Source organism: Chrysemys picta, chromosome 25 (genome assembly GCF_011386835.1).
Source record: "Chrysemys picta bellii isolate R12L10 chromosome 25, ASM1138683v2, whole genome shotgun sequence".
Taxonomy (NCBI): Eukaryota; Metazoa; Chordata; order Testudines; family Emydidae; genus Chrysemys; species Chrysemys picta.
Genome location: NC_088815.1, coordinates 13,729,771 through 13,751,144, shown reverse-complemented (window position 1 = coordinate 13,751,144; position 21,374 = coordinate 13,729,771). Strand labels below are relative to the sequence as shown.

At 57.7% G+C, this 21,374-nt stretch overlaps 1 protein-coding gene across 2 annotated transcripts in view; it reads right to left on the bottom strand.

Moving 5' to 3' along the window:
* KCNN1 (potassium calcium-activated channel subfamily N member 1) overlaps positions 1–16,385 on the bottom strand; it is a 75,647-nt gene extending 59,262 nt beyond the window's left edge. Inside the window, exons 1-2 of one of the 2 annotated variants that reach the window (XM_065578115.1) lie at positions 15,833–16,385; positions 15,034–15,236 (exon numbers count right to left, since the gene is read on the bottom strand). The gene's annotated coding sequence lies outside the window, so the exon portion shown is untranslated. The remainder of the gene's footprint in view (positions 1–15,033; positions 15,237–15,832) is intronic. The other variant, XM_065578116.1, reaches the window with a different exon arrangement.
* Positions 16,386–21,374: the final 4,989 nt, after the last annotated feature.

The window sequence follows — 21,374 nt, the reverse complement described above, 5'->3', positions numbered from 1 at the left end:
TCTCCCCTCTCAAGCCCCCATTGCTCAGGAAGCGAGTCCTGGAGGGCAGGGGAGAGAGGGGCTACTGAGGGGGAGGGTGGCGTGGTAGGTCCCACTGCCCCCAGCCAAGATCAGGGATTTAGCTCCCAGGGCTGAGCGTCCTTAAGGCTCCTTTGTGGGGCTGGGGAGCTAACGGCATCGCCTCCAACGGACACAGAGCCCTGGATGCTTCAACACGCAATGGACTGGAGTCCTTGGGAAGCCACCTGGGCCTGAGACAGGCTGTGGGTCAGGATGGGGGCAGGGGGAGGAGACCCAGACCTGCCTCACCCATAACCCAAAGGGACGGGGGGAAGGGGCACAAGGCTGGAGACTCCAAAGCCTGTTAACCCTTCTCGTGCCAGGATCAAGTGGACAAGGGGAAAGTGTGTCTGTGCAGAAGGCCCAAGACTGAAGGTGCAATTGGGTGTGTGGGGAGCTGGCCCCATTTCCCAGGGCGTTCCTATGAGTGGGTCCATAGGGGTCAGCCCTGGGACGCTAGTGGGCTCTAGTGGAAGGAACAGGATAGCACTGGGAGTCGGGACTCCTCCGTTCTACACAGAGGGGAGTGATACCTAGTGCTTAGAGCAGCTGGTGGGGAGCCAGGACTCCTGAGTTCCATTCCCAGCTGGGACGGGCAGCATGTCTAATGGTGAAAGCCGGGGATAATGTGGGGCCTTAATGCTCCCCCCAGGCCTGGCTCTGAAGTGCCTGCGTTGGTTTCTAATCCCATCCCTGTCACCATGTTTTAATTACTGCTGGTTTCTGAGGATGACGGAGGTTGCAGGTTTCACACTGTCCACAAGGGCCCCAGTGTGGGCTGGAGATGGAGAACTTACATTAATCTTGGCCTCATTACTTTCCAGCTGTGGGAACTGGGCAGGAAAGGGGCTTTTCCCTTCCACATCCCTGCCTGTGTCATTCACCCGGCCCCTCGGGCAGGGGGCAGAAGGCGAAGGCGCCAGGAGGCTGGCAGCGCTATTAATGGGCAGGTTAGTCCCTGCGCTGCCGCCCGCCCACCTGACTGCTCCCCGGGGGCCCGCGGAAGAAACCCAAGGAAGAGCCACGACCCCCCAGAATTACTTGGTTCTAGTGCAGCTCAGCTGGGGCTGCGACTTCAGCACCGCCCCGAGACATCCTGCCAGCGGACTTTATACCCAGCTCTTCTCTGAGCCCCTTGCCAACCGCCACACTTTATACCCAGCTCTTCTCTGAGCCCCTTGCCAACCTCCACACTTTATACCCAGCTCCTCTCTGAGCCCCTTGCCAACCTCCACAGAGCCTCACAACTCCCCGCCCCCCGACAAACGTGTGTCGTCTTCTGGCTGGGGCAAGCAAAGGCCCAGGAACAATTTGTTCAAGGTCACATGTGAGTCAACAGAACCCAGGTGTCCTGACTCCCAGGCCCACCGAACACTAACCACCAGGCAATATTCCCCAACAGCGCTGGGGATAGGACACAAGAGGCCACCTCACAAAAATGGAACCCAGGCATCCTAATTCCCAGCCCTTCCCCCCACCCCCACTAATCACTAGAGCACACTCCACTCCCAGACCTAGGGCTGGGACGTGACTCTCAACCCCCTGCTTTAATCCCTAGACTCCCCTCCCCTCCCCTCGCTGGGAACAGAACCCAGGCGTTCGGGCTCCCAGTTCTCTGCGCTAACAACCAGACACCACTCCCAGCCTTTCATTTATTTCATGTGTTACCTGCGATTTCATTCCTCTCTAGCTTGCAATCCTCAGGGAGCTGCTGGAAACACTCCAAACCAGAGTCTCTCCGCAAACCCATTTCGTACATTGCCAACGGCCAGCCTCACCCCAGCAACGGCTCCTCCGTCCGCAGCGGCAGAGACCCAGGAGCAAGAGGCGTTTCCGACTCGTCGAGGCTGGAGCAGCTTTTGGGGTCAGCGCTTCCTGTGGGCTCCCAAATTAGGTCAGGGAGAGCGCAGCGCCGAGTGGTCCTCTGAGATGGCGCCAAGTAAATATTTTATTAACCATCACTTAGCCAATGTTTCACTAATCGGTTCTATTGATGTCATCATAAATGGGCTTTATTAAATCTTTCCTCCTGTCAGGACATCAATACAAATATCTCCACCAGGGAAAATTTATTGCCTGGCCACGTAATGACAGTTGATTAAAATGTCTGGCCTGGCACCTCTGGGGTCTCCAGGGCTCGAACGCTCCAGAGTCTGGATGGAAAGAATTGCTACTGTGATCCAACCCCACTCACATCACTGCCATGACAACCCCTCCAAAACCCAGCGCCACCCCCATCGCTACCATGGGAACCCTGCCAAACCCAGTGCCAGCCCGCTGCTGCCATGACGACCCCTCCAAAAACCAGCCCCACCCTAACACCTGCAACCCAGCTCCATCCAGCATGCACATCCTCCCACCCACCAGCAACCCAGCCAGGTCAACTCTAGGTAACCTCTCCACTCACTCCTCAACCCAGTTCTCCTGGCCATGAGAATCCCACACCAAAACCGACTGTGACGAACTGGGCCTGTTCTCACTGTGGTCTGTGAATGCTGACAGGGGAGTGTGCTGGGATAGTCTGCATTGGAGGATGGGATCTGCCCGGGGGCGCATTCCTGAGTGTGTAACATGAGAACCCAGGAAGGGGTTAGAGGCCAGGTGACTCCTGAGCCCGGGAAACTGAACAAAGGCTGTGGGAGGGGTCGCTGAAGGGAGACTGCTGGAAGCGAGCTGGAGAGATGGCTGGGAGACAGAGATGGCTCTGACCCCCCCGAAAGGGGGGTGGGCTGGAATGCCCTGGGACCCCAAGCTGGACTTAACTGAGGGGGTCCCTGTTGTCTGTGCCTGCAAGACCTGTCTTGGACTGTATTCCTGTCATCCAAATAAACCTTCTGCTTTACTGGCTGGCTGAGAGTCATGGTGAATCGCAGGAAGCCGCGGGTGCAGGGCCCTGAGTCCCCCAATACTCTGTGACAACTGGTGGCAGAGGTGGGATCTACTGCACCCCGTGGACGGCGCTTCCTGCAGTAAGTGACTGGGGAGCAGTAAAACGAAGGGGGATTGACGGGGACCAGGCCTGCTGAAGAGTGGGAGAGAGACGGTTATTACCCCTGGGAGTGTGTGACCAGCGAGAAGGACTTTTGCAGTAACAGGGTCCCCCGGGGGGATCGCAGCGAGTGGTCCCAGGGGCGGAGGAGTCTGCAGCTCGACCCTGGCAGAGAGGCGGTGACCTCGAGAAGGGCTGGCACACTAGGGGTCCCCCTGGGAACTGTGGGGAGCTGTGAGCACACAGGCCGGTGAGTGGCCAGCAGGAAGATGTATGCCAAGCGGCTTAAGAGCGACCTGGTGGAGCTGTGCAAGCAGAGGCGGCTGCGCATTGGGAGGCTCACCAAAGAACAGCTCATTGCCCAGCTGGAGGCGGAAGATCGCGCGAATGAACTGATCCCTGTGTCTCAGGGAAGCAGCCTGGCAAATGCAGCGCAGGCACCAGTGTCTGTCCCAGCTGGGAGTGGTCAGCCGGCTGCTGAGGGCTTCCCGAGACCCCTCCTTCCTATGCCTAGGGGAAGGGTGGGGAGGAGCCCAGCAAATACCGAAGGCGCCGTGACCCTCCCGGCCAGCAGGGGATCCTCCCGGCAACGTTCGGCATCCATGGAGCGGAATTGGCTGGAATGGGAGAAAGAGCTAAAACTGAGAGAGCTGGAGGATCGTGAACGACAGAGACAGCATGAAGAGAGACAGCATCAGCGTGAAGAGAGACAGAGACAGCATGAACGGGAGGAGAATGAGAGACAGCATCAGCGTGAACTGGAACTGGCGAGATTGAAGGGCAGCGAACCCCCGGCTGCGGTGAGTGAGGGGGGACCCAGGACTGCACAGAGCTTTGATAAGTGCATCATGGCCCCATACAAGGAGGGGGAGGACATGGAGGACTTCCTGGAGGCCTTTGAGACGGCCTGCGAGCTGCACCGGGTTGATCCCGCGGACAGACTCCGGGTCCTTACCCCCTTACTGGACCCCAAAGCCGTGGCATTGTACCGCCAACTGGAAGAGGCAGAGAAAGGGGACTACGAACTATTCAAAAAGGCCCTGCTACGAGAGTTTGGGCTGACTCCCGAGATGTACCGGGAAAGGTTCCGGAGTCAGGATAAAACCCCTGAGATCTCATATCTGCAACTAGCCGCCCGCATGGAAGGATACGCCAGCAAGTGGGCTGATGGGGCCCAGACGAAGGAGGACCTGGTCAAACTGCTGGTACTGGAGCAACTGTATGAGCGGTGCCCATCTGACCTGAGGCTGTGGTTGGTGGACAGAAAGCCAGAGAACCCGCGACAGGCAGGCCGGCTGGCCGATGAGTTCGTAAAGAGCCGGTCAGGAGATAAAAGGGAGGAGTCCCAAAGGAGCAATCCCACCACAACGCAGAGAGAGAGTCACCATGGGACCTCCCCGTGGGAAAATACAGAAAAACCCCATCAGAGGGGAACATCCGGCATCAGGACCATCCGACCCACTCAAGGGGACCCATGGGACATGGGCTGCTACCACTGTGGCCAAAAGGGCCACATACGGGCCCAGTGCCCCAGGCTCAGGGACAGACTGAGCAGGCCGAACCCACAGAGGGTTGACTGGGTAGAGACCCAGCCCAGCGAGAGGCAGCATTCCCAGGGAAGGGGGGCTGGCAGAGTACCACCTGCTAAGGAGGGAGGAGAGCCCCAGGCTAGCTTCTCTGGGGGGCCAGATGCTCCGGATTCAAAGTTCTCCGTTTACAGGGTTGGCGCGGGGCTGTCCCTGCGGAGCGAGTGCCTTGTTCCCCTGGAGGTGGATGGGAAGAAAGTTTATGGTTACTGGGACACGGGCGCAGAGGTGACACTGGCCCGGCCCGAGGTGGTGGCCCCAGATCGGGTGGTGCCCAACACCTTCCTGACCCTGACCGGGGTGGGCGGGACCCCATTCAAGGTTCCCGTAGCGAGGGTACACCTGAAATGGGGGGCCAAGGAGGGCCCCAAGGACGTGGGAGTGCACCACCATTTGCCCACTGAGGTGTTGATGGGGGGGGACCTAGAGGACTGGCCAAGCAGCCCCCAGACCGCCTTAGTTGTGACCCGCGGTCAGAGCCGGCGAGGGGCACTGTGCCCTGGCCTTGGGGGGGGTGCCTTGCCTGAGGCGCAGGACCCTAACCTGGTGGGGAGGGAACGCCCAGGGACGCGGCTCAGGGAGGCTGCAGCTTCGGACCCAGCGGGCGAGAAAGAGCAGGTGGCCATCCCCGTCCCAGCTGCTGAGTTCCAGGCCGAGTTACAGAGAGATCCCTCCTTGCGGAAGATAAGGGACCTGGCCGACCTCAATGCGGTACAGACCATGGGACGAGGTGGCCGGAAAAGGTTCCTGTGGGAGAAGGGGTTCCTGTACCGAGAATGGGCTCCCCCAGGGAAAATGGAGTCAGGGGGGATCAGGAGGCAGCTGGTGGTACCCCAGAAGTATCGCCGCCAGCTGCTGTGCCGGGCCCATGACACTCCTCTCTCAGGGCACCAGGGAACCTGGCGTACCCAGCAGAGGCTGCTACGGAGCTTTTACTGGCCTGGGGTCTTTGTTACTGTCCGACAGTACTGCGGATCCTGTGACCCCTGTCAGAGGGGGAGGAAGGCCTGGGACAAGGGGAAAACAGCTTTAGGACCCTTGCCCAGCATAGAGGAGCCTTTCCGGAGGGTGGCCAAGGTAAAAAGGGCGGCTCTAAACCAAGAGAGCCCAAAGCACAGACCTCCAGACTGGAGCGCTGGGAGAAGACCACAGCCCAGTTGGAGCCCCAGAGGTATGGGGGTGGGGAAAGGGCACAGGCCGCATAAACCTTCCCACATGCGAACTGCGAGTGCCATCCAGCACCCCCGACCTAAGGGGGGGCGTGAAACTGGTGGGGCCTGGTGTAATTCTCACCAAGGAATGGGAGGGATGCGGGGGCATCCATGGGAACGGGGGTAGGTTCGAACTTCCCCGGGTCACTGGCTAAAGTGACCCTGCTCAGTTCGGTCTCGAAGGGGGGAGAGATGTGACGAAGTGGGCCTGTTCTCACTGTGGTCTGTGAATGCTGACAGGGGAGTGTGCTGGGATAGTCTGCATTGGAGGATGGGATCTGCCCGGGGGCGCATTCCTGAGTGTGTAACATGAGAACCCAGGAAGGGGTTGAAGGCCAGGTGACTCCTGAGCCCGGGAAACTGAACAAAGGCTGTGGGAGGGGTCGCTGAAGGGAGACTGCTGGAAGCGAGCTGGAGAGATGGCTGGGAGACAGAGATGGCTCTGACCCCCCCGAAAGGGGGGTGGGCTGGAATGCCCTGGGACCCCAAGCTGGACTTAACTGAGGGGGTCCTGTTGTCTGTGCCTGCAAGACCTGTCTTGGACTGTATTCCTGTCATCCAAATAAACCTTCTGCTTTACTGGCTGGCTGAGAGTCATGGTGAATCGCAGGAAGCCGGGGGTGCAGGGCCCTGAGTCCCCCAATACTCCGTGACACCCACCTCTAGCCCTATCCCCTGAAACCTGGCTCAGCCCATGATGAACAACCTCCCAGCCCCCCACAACCAAGATATTCCTGCTCTGGGAACCCTTCTCCAGTACAGCTATATCCGCTGTAGTTAGCTGCCTTCTCCAAACCCCAGTTCAAGCAGCCACAAGGGTCTGTCCTGCGTTAGCGCATGGGATACAGGGGCCCCTCCTTGTACCAGCTGTGTTATCCAGGGTGCAAAGATCTACATGAAGCCATAAGGATGAGAGTTGCAATCCCTAGAGCATTATAATCCCTTGGCAATAACAATGCAGATACGAACATAAGAACAGCCAGACTGGGTCAGACCAATGGTCCATCTAGCCCAGCATCCTGTCTTCCGACAGTGGCCAGGGATGGATGCTTCCGAGGGAATGAACAGTTTATCGAGTGAGCCATCCTGTATTGTCCACTCCCAGCATCTGGCAAACAGAAGTTTAGGGACAATCCCTCGGCTAATAGCCATTGGTGGATTTATCCTCCAAGAATTTAGCTAATTCTTTTTTGAACAGTTATATTTTTGGTCTCACAACATCCCCTGGCAAGGAGTTCCACAGGTTGACTGTGTGTTGTGTGAAGAAGTACTTCTTTGTGTTTATTTTAAACCTGTTGCCTATTGATTTCATTGAGTGACCCCTGGCTGTTGTGTTATGTGAAGGGGTAAATCACTCTTCCCTATTCACTTCCTCCACACCAGTCATGATTTTATAGACCTCTCTATCATACCCCCGCTTAGTCGTCTCTTTTTTAGTCTGACTAGTCCCAGTCTTTTAAATCTCAATTTATATGGAAGCTGTTCCATACCCTTAATCATCTTTGTTACCCTTCTCTGTACCTTTTCCAAGTCTAATATACCGTTTGGAGATGGGGTGACCAGAACTGCGTGCACTACTCAAGGTGTGGGTGTACCACGGATTTCGATAGTGGCATTATATTTCTGTTTTATCTATCCCTTTCCTAATGACTCCTACCGTTCGGTTCGCTTTTACGACGGCTGCTGCAGAATGAGCAGATGCTTTCCTAGAACTACCTACGATGGCTCCAGGATCTTTTTTTTGAGTGATAACAGCTAATTTAGACCTCGTATTGTTTGTGTACAGTTGGGATTATGGTTTCCAATGTGCATTACTTGGCACTTATCAACACTGAATTTCATCTGCCGTTTTGTTGCCCAGGCACCCAGTTTAGTGAGATCCCTTTGTACCTCTTCACAGCCAGCTCTGGATTTAACTATCCGAAGTCATATTGTACCAAACTTTGCCACCTCCCTGTTCACCCCTTTTCCAGATTCTTGATGACCATGTTGAACAACACCGATCTTGTACCAGGCACGGACCTTCTGTCCTCTTAGCGTCCAGCTAATACATAATCTTAATAGACATTGAGATAGAACATTTTTCCACGCGGAGAGCCCAGCTTGGTGTCACAAAGCCTCTGCTGAAAAAAATCCCTTCCTCTGAACCTGAAATGCAGCCTCCTCTGGGGTGCAGCCGTGCAGTGCTTTGGGATAAGAAGCACTTTGCAGAGAGGGGATGTGGGATCTTGAACAAGCACCATCATATGTGGTGGCTCCTGTCACTACGCAGCTAAAGGATTGACTCACAAGCAGGGTCGGATTAACCTTTTGTGGGCCCAGCGCCAAACATATCTGTGGGCCCCCATGGGGCCAATGGAGCACGGTGCAGGGAGGTCGGTCCCCAGAGCGAGGGGCCAGCCAGGGGCAATGGGACGGGGCATGGCAGGGGCGGCCCCGCTCCGCCCAGCGTGAGGGCACTATTTACAAACCAGCAGTTGCCAGATGCACAGTGGCCCACTTGGTCTTCTGCTGCCAGCATGCCCCTTCCCCTCAGGGACGGCCCATGTCATGCCACACAGCCTCCCTCCCACCCCGCCCAACACAAACACCCCCCCCACCAGACCCCCTCCGCAACTGCACAGCACCCTGCCCACCATCACCCCTGCCCAGAGGCCCACCACAACTGCCCAGCACCCCCCACAGAACCCCCACTCCCTGGTGCCCCAACACACACATCTTCCCTGCCCCCCCACAGCCCAGCACCCCCCTCCCCCATACTCCCCAGAGACCCATTCCCCCATGTCCTGCCTCCCGACTGCACTCACCGGTCCTGCTGGGAGGTGACTGTGTCTGCCGGGCTGAGCCTTGGTCCCGGGGCAGGGAATCGCTCCAGCCCCTCAGGAGTGGTGCGATCAGCCAGGCCAGGGGCTGCCCCGGCTGGGCTCCCTCCAGACCCACTTGCCTAGAGTGGCCCAGCCAAGCCCTCCACACTGTCCCCGCCCCTCCACTGGCCAAGACTGGCCAGGCTTCTGCACCAGTCCCAGGCGGCTCAGCTCCGGGGAGACAGACAGGCCCCACAGGTGGTGGGAAGTAGAGACTGCCTAGAGCCGGAGGTGCAATGGGGTCCGGCCAGGGGGCAGAGAGGAGCCCTCGGCCAGCTGCAAAGGCTGACAAGAGACCAGCCCCCTGCAGTTACTTTGCTCCTTGCAACAGAGAGTAAGACGACGCTTTTCTCACCTGGGCTGAGTTTAGTTCCCAGCAGCTCTTTCTTAAATAAGGCTCTGGGGACGGGAAGGAAATTGAACTATCCTCCCCGTTGGAAGGACGGCTATTTTCTTAAACGACCAAGGACAAAACTCTCTCTCTCCTTGTTAATAGCAAAATACTTCGGCACCATGAGGTCAGGGTTAATGACAGCCAGCAGCCAGGCTCCGCAGGGCGCATGGCGCGAGAGCACGAACAATGATTTTATATATAAATATACAGCACATAGAAATCACACCCGCCCGGTCTCACAAAAACCCAGAGCTCTCCTCGCTCAGACAATTAATCTCTCCTTCCCGGGCAGCCGCTCACACCCCCTCGTAGGTGGTAAGGTTGGAAGGGACCACTAGATCACCTGCTCCGGCCTCTGGTGCAGCACAGACCAGTTACCCCCGTATCGAGCCCAATGGGTCTGACTAAACCATCCTCCAGAAAGGCCGCCAGGCTGGATCTGAGGACATCGGTAGCAGGGACATCATTTGCTATGGGGCAAAGGGGGCAAGTTGCCCCCCTCAGGTCTTGGTTGCCCTCTCCTCAGACTTTCCGTAGGTCTGTGTGCTCCATACACCGCTGCCAGACTTGGCAGGATATAATACAATCCCATACCATGGGCTGTGTGATGACACAACTTTGGGTTTCCCCGCACCCGGCACCCACACTGGTGTGAAATGACGTCCCTGATCGAGAGATGGAGAATCTGCCATGTCCTTTGGTCATTTGTTCTAACGGTCAGTTACCAGCACTGGTAACAGTTGTGCCTAATGCTTCGGCCTCCAGCCAGGAACGATCAATCTCTCTCTCTCTCTCGCGCGCACACACACACACACACACACACACACACACACACACACACCCCGTCATGTGCCCCTTCCGTTTGGTCCTGCTCCCCGAAGCGCTGATGTAGTAGGGCAGAGGCCACCCAGTCCCCTGCCGTCTCTAGGTGCCGTTGGCTGCCTGGGCTCAGTCCCGCTTGACACATCTCAGCGCCTTCCCCTCCCTGCGCTCGCCACAGGGGCACGAAGCAGACGGTCCACTCTACTGGGACCGCAGTCTGTGCTGAGCTCCCTCTGTCACCCCTTGCTCCCAAGCTTACACTCCCAGGCAAAACAGCTCCCGGCCGCATCCTCCCCCAGCCAGCCGCTGGCCCGGCACCCACGGGACAGGGCTTCTCACCTGCTCCGGCTGCCAGCAAATGTCCAACCATATTCAGTAGGCAAGTTTCAATTTTCCTCATGTCTAGCCCCTCCCAGAAGGGATGCATGGGGTGGTCACGGGCCCCCCCTTTAAATTGTCCCCCCCATCAAGAGTTATGCATCATCTCCTATTAGAAACCAGACCCAAACAGAGGGGAACTGACATGGCCAGCTGTGACGCAGCGGAAGATGTTGCCCGGTCCCCAATAACATTATTATTAATCATTATTTTAAATCATCTATTTGGTGACAGACAAGCTGTCCCCCCCCAACCCTCCCGTTGTGCTAGGGCTGCGCAAACACATCAAATCATGGTGGAACGTTCTGACCTACCCCAGTAGGTTGGTTCTGTCTCCAGCCTCCCCAGGGAAGTAGTGGATAGGGAGGGACCTCTTGGGTCCCAATGAGGCCGGCATCCCAGAGATGCTTTTCACCCCACACATACAGTGCGGTAGAGAAGACAAGAGGATCCGGGCAGGAGGGGGCTGTGACAGGAGACTGACAAAGGCTCCCATTTCACCCCCCCCCCCCCCCCCGCCCTTGCTGAATGTCAGTTGCGGTGACGTGCCCTGACGGGGCTCATGAAGACGCTGGGGAGGATGGAGGTTTTCAGAGCATGTGCTGGTTTCCTACCCCCGGGTGGGCACTGAAAGGTCATGGGCTTTAAATAGGAGCGTGCTGGGGAAGGAATCCGCGTTAGTGCCTCACTGACTAGTGGAGAGAGAATGCTTCATGTGGTCCCACGCCCCCCTGGGGCTCACCCAGCTCCCAACGCAGCTGGAGAAGGATCAGTCACCCATGGGCATGGCCTGCACATGGCAGGGTATCATAGATGATCCCATCCAAGAGCGTGGGACCCTGGCCCAATGCACAGAGATCCAACAGAAGGGGATGCCCATGGCCTTCAGAGCCAGGCACCTTCACCCGGACAGAAACCCCGGGGACTGGATTTGCCTCTATTGCCCCTTGGCTTGAGTGCAGTTACCCCTGATTTACAGCAGCTTCCATCAGAGCAGGAGAGGGGCCAGTGGATTATCCTTTTGGGGTCTGAAACCTTTTTTCATGTGCAGATGATCCCCCTGATTCAATTCCCCTGGGCGATTTTTCACCCTTCCTTATTCCACAGAGATTCAGAAGAAAGAAAGAAAGAAAGATAATAGGAGGGAGGAATAAACAGACACACTAGGATCTAGGGAAGTAGACAGACAGACAGACAAGGAGAAACAAGAGAGACAATGAAAGAGACAGGGCGTGCCCAGTTGTCTGGAGGTTTTCCCTGGGCAGGGAGGCAGAGGTTACTCACAAGGGCTTGGCGATGGCTGCATGGGAAAGCCGGGGAAATGCAGCTGAGCGCGCTGCCGAGGGAACCCCCTCGCCACCCCCACCCCCAGCCGCCCACGCACAGACAGCGTCTATTATTTGCCAGGGAGCGCTAGTAAATTATGCATCCTCTGCTTGGGTTTCCCAGTGATGGGATTCAGGGGCAGGAGGGGTGTGTGTGCAGGGGACCCCAGGGGCCACCCTGCTCGCTGGCGTCACCCCGAGGAGATGGAGGCACAGAGCAGCGTTGGGACAGCCGAGGCAGGGGGAGTGGCAAATGGCAGAATGAGGACAGCCTGTGCACCCCAGGGCCGCTCTGCCCCCAGACACGGGCTGCATGGAAAATTCTGCACGTGCTGCCAGGAGCGGATCAGGTTCCTTCCCCATGTCACAAACAATGGGCACGAAAAGGCAGGTGGCCGCCGGGGCCAGGCATTCATTTCAGTAAACACATTGTAACCCCTGCCAGGCCAGACAACAAGCCAAGGGGGCCGGGCTTGTAAGTGAGCACCCAGCTTCTCAATTATATTTAGGTGCCCAACTCCCCTTGAATGCTAGGATTTCAAGGGCTGCGAGGCCCCTAAAATCCTTCAAGAAAGCCAAGGTCCCAGGCTGAGACGCAGAATGTCTCGGTGACCGCTCAGACAGCTGCTGTGTCCCACCCCAGAGGTGGCTGCACTTCATGTGGCCAATGGGAACTGCGCATGGGGTCGCTTACGGTAAAATTCGACTCACGGTTTGCTAAGCCCCTGGGGACCCTAGAAACCTCAGATATTGCCATTATAATACCCCGGAGAATTGGCTGGCAGCAGACAAGGGGCGGCGCTATTGCTGAGGGCTCCATCCATTGCCCGCCAGCTGGGGCTCCCCTCGCTCAGGGCGGATTTGGCCGGGAAGCGCCGCTGGCGGAATTCATGGTGGAGTTTTGGAAGCCAAGAAAGGATCGCGTTGGGAGCCAGCTCCCGGCTGGTCTGGCTGCACGGCTGCCGCTCAGGCTGGGAAACGGGGCATTGCTGATGGAGGCCGGGTCAATTGCATTGCACGGTAATTGCCTCAAACGCAGAGACAATTAGAGCGAGCGGGTTCCTGTTCCATCTCAGCCACGCGCTGCACAACTGCTCTGCCACATGCATTCATATCCCAGACGTGGCCGCGCCCCAAAGCGTGAACTTTGGGGTCTCCTGATCCAAACCCCATCTCTGCCACTCGGTCCCCCTCCCCACTATTAACCCCTTCCCACGGGGATGGCAGTTCTCTCTTTCCCTTCTGCCCTGCTCGACTCTGAGTCAGGCCTGTTACTCCCGCCCATGCCAGTCAAGTTAAACAGAAAGGGTCAGGGGTTAGCCACCTACCTCCCCGTCTGGTACCTTACGACACTTCTGAGGCACCGAGCCTTAGAGTCACAGCTCGCCCCAGCTACTATGATTTGCATTACAGTAAATCTAGAGGCCTCATCTGAGATCAGGGCCTCCTGTTGTGTCCGGTGCTGCACAGACAGTGAGACGCTGTCCTTGCCCCTGTCTGAATAAAGCAAAGGAAGAACTGCCCCCAATGTTTTACCGATGGGGAAACTGAGGCCCAGAGAGATTCAGTGACTTGTCCAAGGTCACACAAAGGATCGGTAGCGGAGCTGGGAAGCTAACACTGGTCCCCTGAAGCCGAGCCCAGCAGGGCCATGGCAAGGCCAGCCTTCTGGTTGTTACCTTGGCTGCGTTTGGGGTAACAGCTGGATGCCAGAGGGCACACCCCTGCTGGGACGAGAATTCAGAGGCAGGGAACACCCTGTCTTATCTGGAATAGGGGGACCCCCTGGCCAGCCTCACCAGCTCCACCCGGATTGTGGCATTGGAGGAAGAAGGAACTGGCTTATCACCCACGAACCCTAGACCCCCCCCTTGGATCATTTTTGTCGCTCTCCTCCGGACTCTCTCCAATTTGTCCACATCTGTCCTAACGTGCGGCACCCAGAGCTGGACACAGGACTCTGGCTGAGGCCTCAGCGGAGTTGAGCAGGACAGTTACCTCCCGGGTCTTACATAGGACACTCCCGAGAAGAGTCTTTTTTGCAACTGCATCACATTGTCAACTCATATTCAATGTCATCTACTGAAACCCCAGAATCTTTTCAGCAGTGCTACAACCTAGCCAGTTCTTCCTCCGTTTGGAGTGGTACATTTGATTTTTCCTTCCTAAGTGAGGGACTTGGCATTTCTCAATTGAATTTCATCTCGTTGATTTCAGACCAATTCTCCAAACTGTCAAGGTCATTTGAATTCTAATCTTGTCCTCCAAAATGCTTCCAACCCCTCCCAGCTTGGTGCCATCTGCAGATTTCGTAAGCATACGCTCCATTCAATTATCCAAGTCACTGATGAAAATATTGACTAGTACCAGACCCAGGACAGACCCCTGCAGGACCCGACTAGAGACGCCCTCCCAGTTTGACACTGAACCAATGATAAGGACGCTTTGAGTACAGTCTTTCAACCAGTTCTGCACCCACCTTGTAGTCATTCCATCTAGAGTAGACTTCCCTTAGTTTACTTATGGGAATGTCACGTGGGGCTGCGTCAAAAGCCTGACTAGAAACAAGATAGATCACGTCTCCTGCTCCCCCTACCCCGGGAGAGAGCCAGTGGGGAACATCTTTCATGGGCTAAGTCTGTGCCCAGAAAGGGAATCAAAAAAGCAGGTCAGCACTGATTGTGCACTTGGCAGCTTGCAAGGTGGCAGTGAGGCTGGTGGGTGGATGGGAGACCAGACCGCACAGTCATAAGCCATGACGCTGGCGGGTTCCATAAACCAGCTCTGTGCTAATCAACAAGCTGCTTGTGTCTCATTCTTCCTCCCCAAACTCCCCTGTGGTGATTTTAACCAGACACGGCGAGCCCCCCAGCATAGCCATGAACTCACACAGCTGCTGCGCTCCACCCCAGAGGCGGCTGCATTTCACAGCGGCGCAGCAAAGAGATCCCCGCCTGTGTTGTTTGTCCAGCCCGCTGGAGGAGCGGAGCGTTTCGAGGGTGGACCCGGCACCGATAGCTTTAAACAATCCCGCAAGCGCTGTTGTCAAATGCTGGCTGATGTTGCAAATCCGAACTATTCCCAGACCTTGGTTGGGTGGAAAATAGCCCTCGCCCCTCGGGGAGCTCTGGGGTCCGACAGAGCAGCTGCTGCAGAGGCTGCAGCTAAAAATAGACTCGGACGGCCAAGAGGTTCCATGCGGGTGATTTATTTAATACTTTGACTATTTCTTGCCTAGGAAAGGTGTGCAGGATCCCGGGGGTGGGGGAGGGCAAAGGCAGGCAGCATGGGAACTCAGGGTCAGGATGGCTGCCCTGTAGAATTTCACAGGCCTGCTAGACAGCGGGATGGATGTGGGGGGTGGGGTTGCAGGGACGGGTTAGGGTTAAGCCTAGAGAACTCACCCAAGATCAGCAGCACCAGCACTCGCTGCCCCCTGGGCAGGGGTCAGGCTCCAATGTCGTGAGCCACAAAAAGGATTGGAGGGCTGGAGAAAACGCCCGACTTCAAGCTGCTTGGCTTATCCAAAAAGCTCAAGAGACGACTTGATGACGGCGCAGAAGTACCTTCGCAGGGAGAAAATCCCAGGTACTACGAGCTGTTTAACCTGCCAAGAAAGGCCAAACAAGATCTAATGGCTCCACGTTAAAGCCGTTCACCCCCGGGTAGAAGCCACCCTCAGCCCTGCTGCTGGCATGTTTCGTGCCCATCTGGGTGCCATGCCTGCCCTAGCTTCAGGACATGCCAGTTGCCCCGTCACTGGAGGTAAAGCCCCGTCGCTCGCCCCATTTCAATACCGCGCCAACCAACTAACGCACCAAGCAGTAATTTCAGGGGTCAGGGCTGCGTGGGCGGCCGATGGGGAAAACCCTGCATCAGGGCCGCTGACAAGGGAGGCCAAACAGGGCAGCATCCAAATGGCGTGTGCACTTCCCACCCACAATCTGATGCACTTTTCTTGGCTATCGGGACAAGCAGAGGCCTCCAATCCTACCCACCCCCAAACTCCAGCCTAGGCCAGGCCACCCGCTGTGGCCTAATCTGCAAACCCTGCCCCAAACCCAATCTTAGGGGAGAGATTTTCCTTCTGCCTTTGCCCAGCCAGCCAGCAACCATCTTCCGAACGCGAAGCGAGCAGAACAGCTTGGGGGGCAGAAGCCGCTTCGAGCCCCCTCCCTCCGCACAGATCACCCGCCCCCTTACCTGCCCGCCCCCGAGCTCAGTTCTGGGCCTTTGCTTTGAGCGCAGGGCCAAACCGCTCCCTGCTCGATACCCAGAACGGGCCGAGGAGTGTCCGGGGCTCACTCGCTGTCTGGGTGGTGGGTCTCCTCAGGTGAGCAGCCAAGGGAAGACACTCAAAAGCCGATTGGGTTGGAGCTGCTTTCAAGCCGGGGGAAGGGGGTCCGCCAAGACACTCAAAACCCCAGCAGTAGGTTTAGCGTCACGATCCTGTTCGGAGCTGAGAGACCATGGGATCTGTGGGGTGAAGCGTGGGGATGCCCCCAGGCTCCTCCCCCAGATGGAGGGCTTGCTCTGCGCTCTGGATGGTGACCTTGAGGCCTCCCCCGAGGCACGCTAGAGCGGGGTGGGGGGAGAGGTTATTTTTAGACAGGAGTCACTCTCATCGCATCCTTATTGTTATTGGCTCAGGCCGACTGGCTCTGTGACCGGCTGCCAAATTCCGGCCTCGCCCCCAGCCCTGCGGCTCGGAGAGCGAGTGGCTTCGGAGCCAGGGGAGCGCAGGGGCTGCACACAGCACAGGGGCGGAGGGGGCAGCAAACCCCTCTGCTTTGCAAACGGAGCAGAGATGGAAGGGGCCTCTCTGTTCCCAGCTCCTGCTGCAGGGTTATGCCGGCCGGCCGGCTTCGAGTTCCCCAGAGGATGGGCCCAGAGAGAGGATTCTGCAGCCCGGCAGATCTCCCAGGCTGGGTGTTTTGCCTCCACATACCCTTCTTCAAACGCATCCCATGGGCTCCCACCACCGAAGAGCACCGCTTCCGCTTGGCGCTGACTCTTGTCTGACCATTCCCATCTCCTCCCGTCCAGGGCCCACTCAGGCAAGATGCACCTGTGCAGGTGTTCTAAACCTTACCCGCCCCCAGGTCAGTCTCTCCAGCCCCTCCACCATATTTCTTGCCCTTCTCAGCACTCCCTCCCGTTTGTGAATATCCTTCTGGTCTCCAGGGGGCTGGGAGCATCCCAGGGCAGCCTGGGCCGAGCCACAGAGGGTGAAAGTCACTCTGACGTCCCTCCCCAAGAGACAGTTGTTGGGCTGGGTGGGGAGCCAGACCCCTTCCGTCCATGGGAGCCCCCATGGCCACACACCAGCCCGTTGGGGCCTCTACGGAACTGCAGCCCGTCCTAAGCAGGAGAGGATTACACAAAACTAGCAACACCGAGGCACGTCTACACTACAGACTTTGGCCAGCCACAGCCCTGTTGGGCAGGGTGCGTCTCGGATCGACATAGCCCCTAGTACAGGCCCAAGTTCCACCAGCAAAACTGTGCTTTCGCTGCTACAGCTTATTTCGCTCATGGGGCCCGGAATAAGCTATCCTGGCAAGAAGCTACCTCCACACTAGGAGCATGTTTGATAACCTAGCATACCGGTACGGCTGTGCCGGCAAAGAGTTTGGCTTCTACACAACTCGTGTTCCAGCTTCAACTGCCTTTGTTTACCACAGCTTGCTTAGCACTGGGTACGGCACGCAGACACCTCTAGTGGCTGAATAATGAACTGCAAGCACCAATCATTACAGCCCCCTCCCAATCTGGTGTACTCTGCCCACATTATCCCTCCATCTGCTGGTGTTAGTGGTTAGTGTTGTTAGGGCCCTAGTAGGCAGGAAGTCAGATTCCGGTCTCTGCCACTGACTCGCTGCATGGTCTTGGGCAAGTCACTCATCTGTGCCTCAGTTTCCCCATGTGGAAAATGGGGATGATTTTACTTCCCTAAGGGGATATTACTTTGTCAACAATGGAAAAGCTCTCCCAAGCCCTCAGAGGAAAGGTTGCGGTGACACACATCTTATTATTGTTATTCTGCTTACACACGCACCATCACACACACACACACGCACCATCACGCACACACACAGGGAATTTGTACCTGTCTCTGCAGCCGGAGCATCTATTGTCTGGATCTACATTTAGATAGTTGCTGACTCCCCGGTTTTAGTTCCACCTTAGGCTGGGCAAATTCCACATCTGCAGGAAGGCAAGGGCCCTTTTAACATTTCAGCCTTTGAAGTCCCACCAGCCGGACCTCCCCTCGGCTCAGCTTTCCCCCCCGTCACTTTAGCACCTGATCCACTTTCTCATTTGCCCAAGGCAAAGTCTTTTAATCTGCTTTTTGTGATCTTGTCGCAGATCAAATGCCAGTGTTAACTGAACCCCTGAAACTTGACTGTTTAGTGACAAGGCCCTGCTAACCAGCTGTTCCCCAAAAACTACTGTCCCCTGTTTGAGACACTGGTTGCAGAATTAACCCCAGCCTGTTTGATTCCTGGCTGCAGTAGGAATGAATACTACCAATGGATTTGCTCCTCCAGCCTGGCCAGAACTGGTGCAGAAATCCATCTGCCCTTTGCCCGTGTGGCAATGCAGTAGGAAGCCAGGCCACCGAAATACGATTGAACTCTTCCGCCTTGTCCGCTGCATTGAAACCCTAGGGCTCCATCCTGTGTCACTCGTAACCCGGAGAGCCCCAGTGAAGCTGGGGAAGTTAAAAGGCCTGAGGTCAGACTAGATGACAATGGCCTTGGAATCTCTGAACTCCATTCACCCCACATCGGGCCTTTATTTATTTAGCAGAAAATTAAAACGGGATCCACTGTGCAGAGGGGCCATTCTCATCTGTCCCGCGTCACTGCCCCCATTCCTGCATCATCCGGGTGCCCCCGCACAGGGCAGAGGCAAGGACCCGGGACTGTCTCCTCACAAGCCTTCAGCTGGAACACCCGGAGCAGCTGCTGCTCTTAGGGGGCGGGGTAGGGCCGGGAATCGTGAATTTATCAAGTCCCCGCAGCTGCACGAGAGTCTCTCTCTCTCTGACTCGCCCAGCCCTGAGACAAAGAACTACCCTCAGCTCGGCTGCTCCTCCACCCATCTCTAATTCGCTCTTAATGCCAGTTCAATTGACCTTTTAGGGGATTGGCTCCATCCACCCACCCAGCCAGCCTTGGGTAGGATTGCATTCATTGTTGACAATTAACTGTGTTCTCTTTGCTCTCAGAGGCCACAATGGAGCGGGGCCCCGTCGCGCTGCACAGACACGAGAGATGGGCCCCGCCCCAAACAGCTTCCAGGCGAAACAGTCAAAGGATGGGGCGTGGGGGGGAAACTGAGGCACAGCGAGGGGACGGGACTGGCTCAGGTGGATGGCAAACCCACAGCATCTGTGCTCCAGCAGTGGTGACAGCAGGGACTACATGCATCCTGGACCAGCTCCCAGGCAATTCCCAGGGGGGTGCACGGCTCCCCATAAGGGTTGCCATCGGGGAATAGCTCCCCAGCTCCCTGGGCTAGAGGCCAGTCGCGGCTCACAGAGCCCATCCCTCCTTTTGTGTCCTTTACGCGCTGTACTGAGATTCAGCCCCTAATAAACAATATCCGGGCCCTGGGCCAGTCGCCCTTGGGTGCAGGCAGCCCCCGAGAGACTGCTGCCGCTGATCCCGGGCTGACCAGGGCCACGGAGGGCTCCAGAATACAGCGCGGCCAGGGGGCACAAAGGCCCGGTCCCCATCACCCTACCCCCAAGTGATGATGGTGATATTGGGCGATCACTCGTTACCGAGTAGGATCATCTTCCCTGGGTATTACGGGTTCTCAGGTGGCTAATAAGGCCAATCCTTGAACCACAAGTTCTGTTACAATGAGGACAGATGTTTTCAGCTCAGCAGGACTGGGGGGGGATCAAGATCCCAGCCCCTCGTTTCTGCGTATCCAGCGTGAGCCCCCCTGCGAGAGGCAGAACCCTCCCCAGAGACCCAACAATCCCCCTTTCCTGCACCCCCCCTTGTGCCTTGTGCATGCTGGTCGGCTCCCCCCCACAGCACCCCGGCTCCCCATGGAAAGAAAGGACTCCCCCCACCCCCCGCCCCCCCGCCCAGCTGCTTTCCAGCTTTGCTCTGCATCCCCCGAGGGTGGCCTGCACGCAGCACCCCCACCCCTTGCCGTGCAGACACAGGGAATGTGTGTGTGTGTGTGGGGGGGGGGGGGTTGGGGGTTATTTTCTCCCTCCTCCTCGTCATTCCCAGCACGGCTCCCTGCCTTCCAGGAACGCCCTCCCCTCCCCCTCCCCGGATCCGTGACATCAGCAGCCGCCTGCGCGCCACATGGGGAAGCCCAGGCGAGGATTCCTCCCCCCCTGCCCCCCCCCCGGCGCGTGACAGCCTGCGAGCCCGGCGCTCCCCGGCTTCCCCTCCGCCCCCGCGCTGGCTCCTGGCGCGCCGCAGCAGAGATGCCCCGTTGCCATGGCAGCAGGCAGAGCCCCCCCCCCCTCCCAAGATGAAAAGCAGCGAGACGCCGGGCGATCCATAATTCATCCCCGTCTCCGATACGCGGCAGGGCGGGGGGGGGAGGGAGGGTGCCGAGCGCTGGGTTCTGCGGGGGTGGCAGCTCCAATCTGGCAGGCGGGATTCCCCTTCCCAAAATAAACCAGGCCCGGGGGGGGGGGGATTCCCCTGGAATTGGAATGAGAGCGGGGGGGGGGTGGAATTTACCGGGGGGGCGGAAAACGGCTACATTGGCAACACTGCTAAGCTGACCGGTGGGGGGATTCGGGAAATCCCGGGGGGGGGGGTATTTTGCAGGCACAGCAGGGGGGAGATGGGAGGGGACTCACTGCAGGAGGCGAAGGGGGGGCTCGGGAGGAAATTCCCCCTCCCCCTCCAGGACAGCGCTGCACACGCCTGGCTGCAGGATGCCCCAGGGAGGTGAGCGAGGAGAAGGGCTGGGCGAGATCAGAGCCAGGGGCGCCGCATGGCTTGGAGGTGCTACGGGTTGGATGGGCCGCCCCCCCTCCATCTCAGCTATTCGCGCCCCCGTCTCTCCCCCCATCCTGCCGTGGGGGCAGGGGGAGCTTGGGGAGAGCCAGAGGAGACCTATGCGCTCCCCCGATCCCCACACCTCTGGGCGGAGGAGAGGGGGCACTACCCAAAGCAGGGCGCAGTCCCAGGATGGGCGGCTCCCCTACCCAAAGGGCAAATCCTGGCTAATGAGCAAGAGCGGGAGGGAGGAACTGAGCTCCTCCCCCCCTCCCCCCCAAAAATCCTCCCCGTTCCCAGGCCCTGGGGAGCTGCTTTGCACGCCTCACAAACCCCACCTAGCATGTGAGCACAGCAGCTTGGGTCCCCACCTAGTGGCTGGATAACAACCTACTACTGCTACCAGCCAAGGGAGCCACTCCCGCAGCTAAGGGCAGCAGATCATGGTGTCGAATCCCACTGAGGACAGCAGCGAAGCAAAACCTCCCAGCAACTGCCAGCCACGCCCCAGCTCCTGGAGGGTGGGAGCAGCAGGAAGGACAGTGAAGAGTGAAATCTGGAGCTTTTAAAGAAGCAGCCATTGGGAGAAAAGCATCTCCCTTGGAGATGGTAAGCAAGGCAGTGAGGCCTAGTGGCTGGGGCACTGGACGAGGAAATGGGAGAAGAGACCTGGGGTCTATTCCTGGCTCTGCCACTGCCTCCTGGGTAACCTGGGGCAAGTCACTTCCCCGCTCTGTGCCTCAGTTTCCCTTCCCACC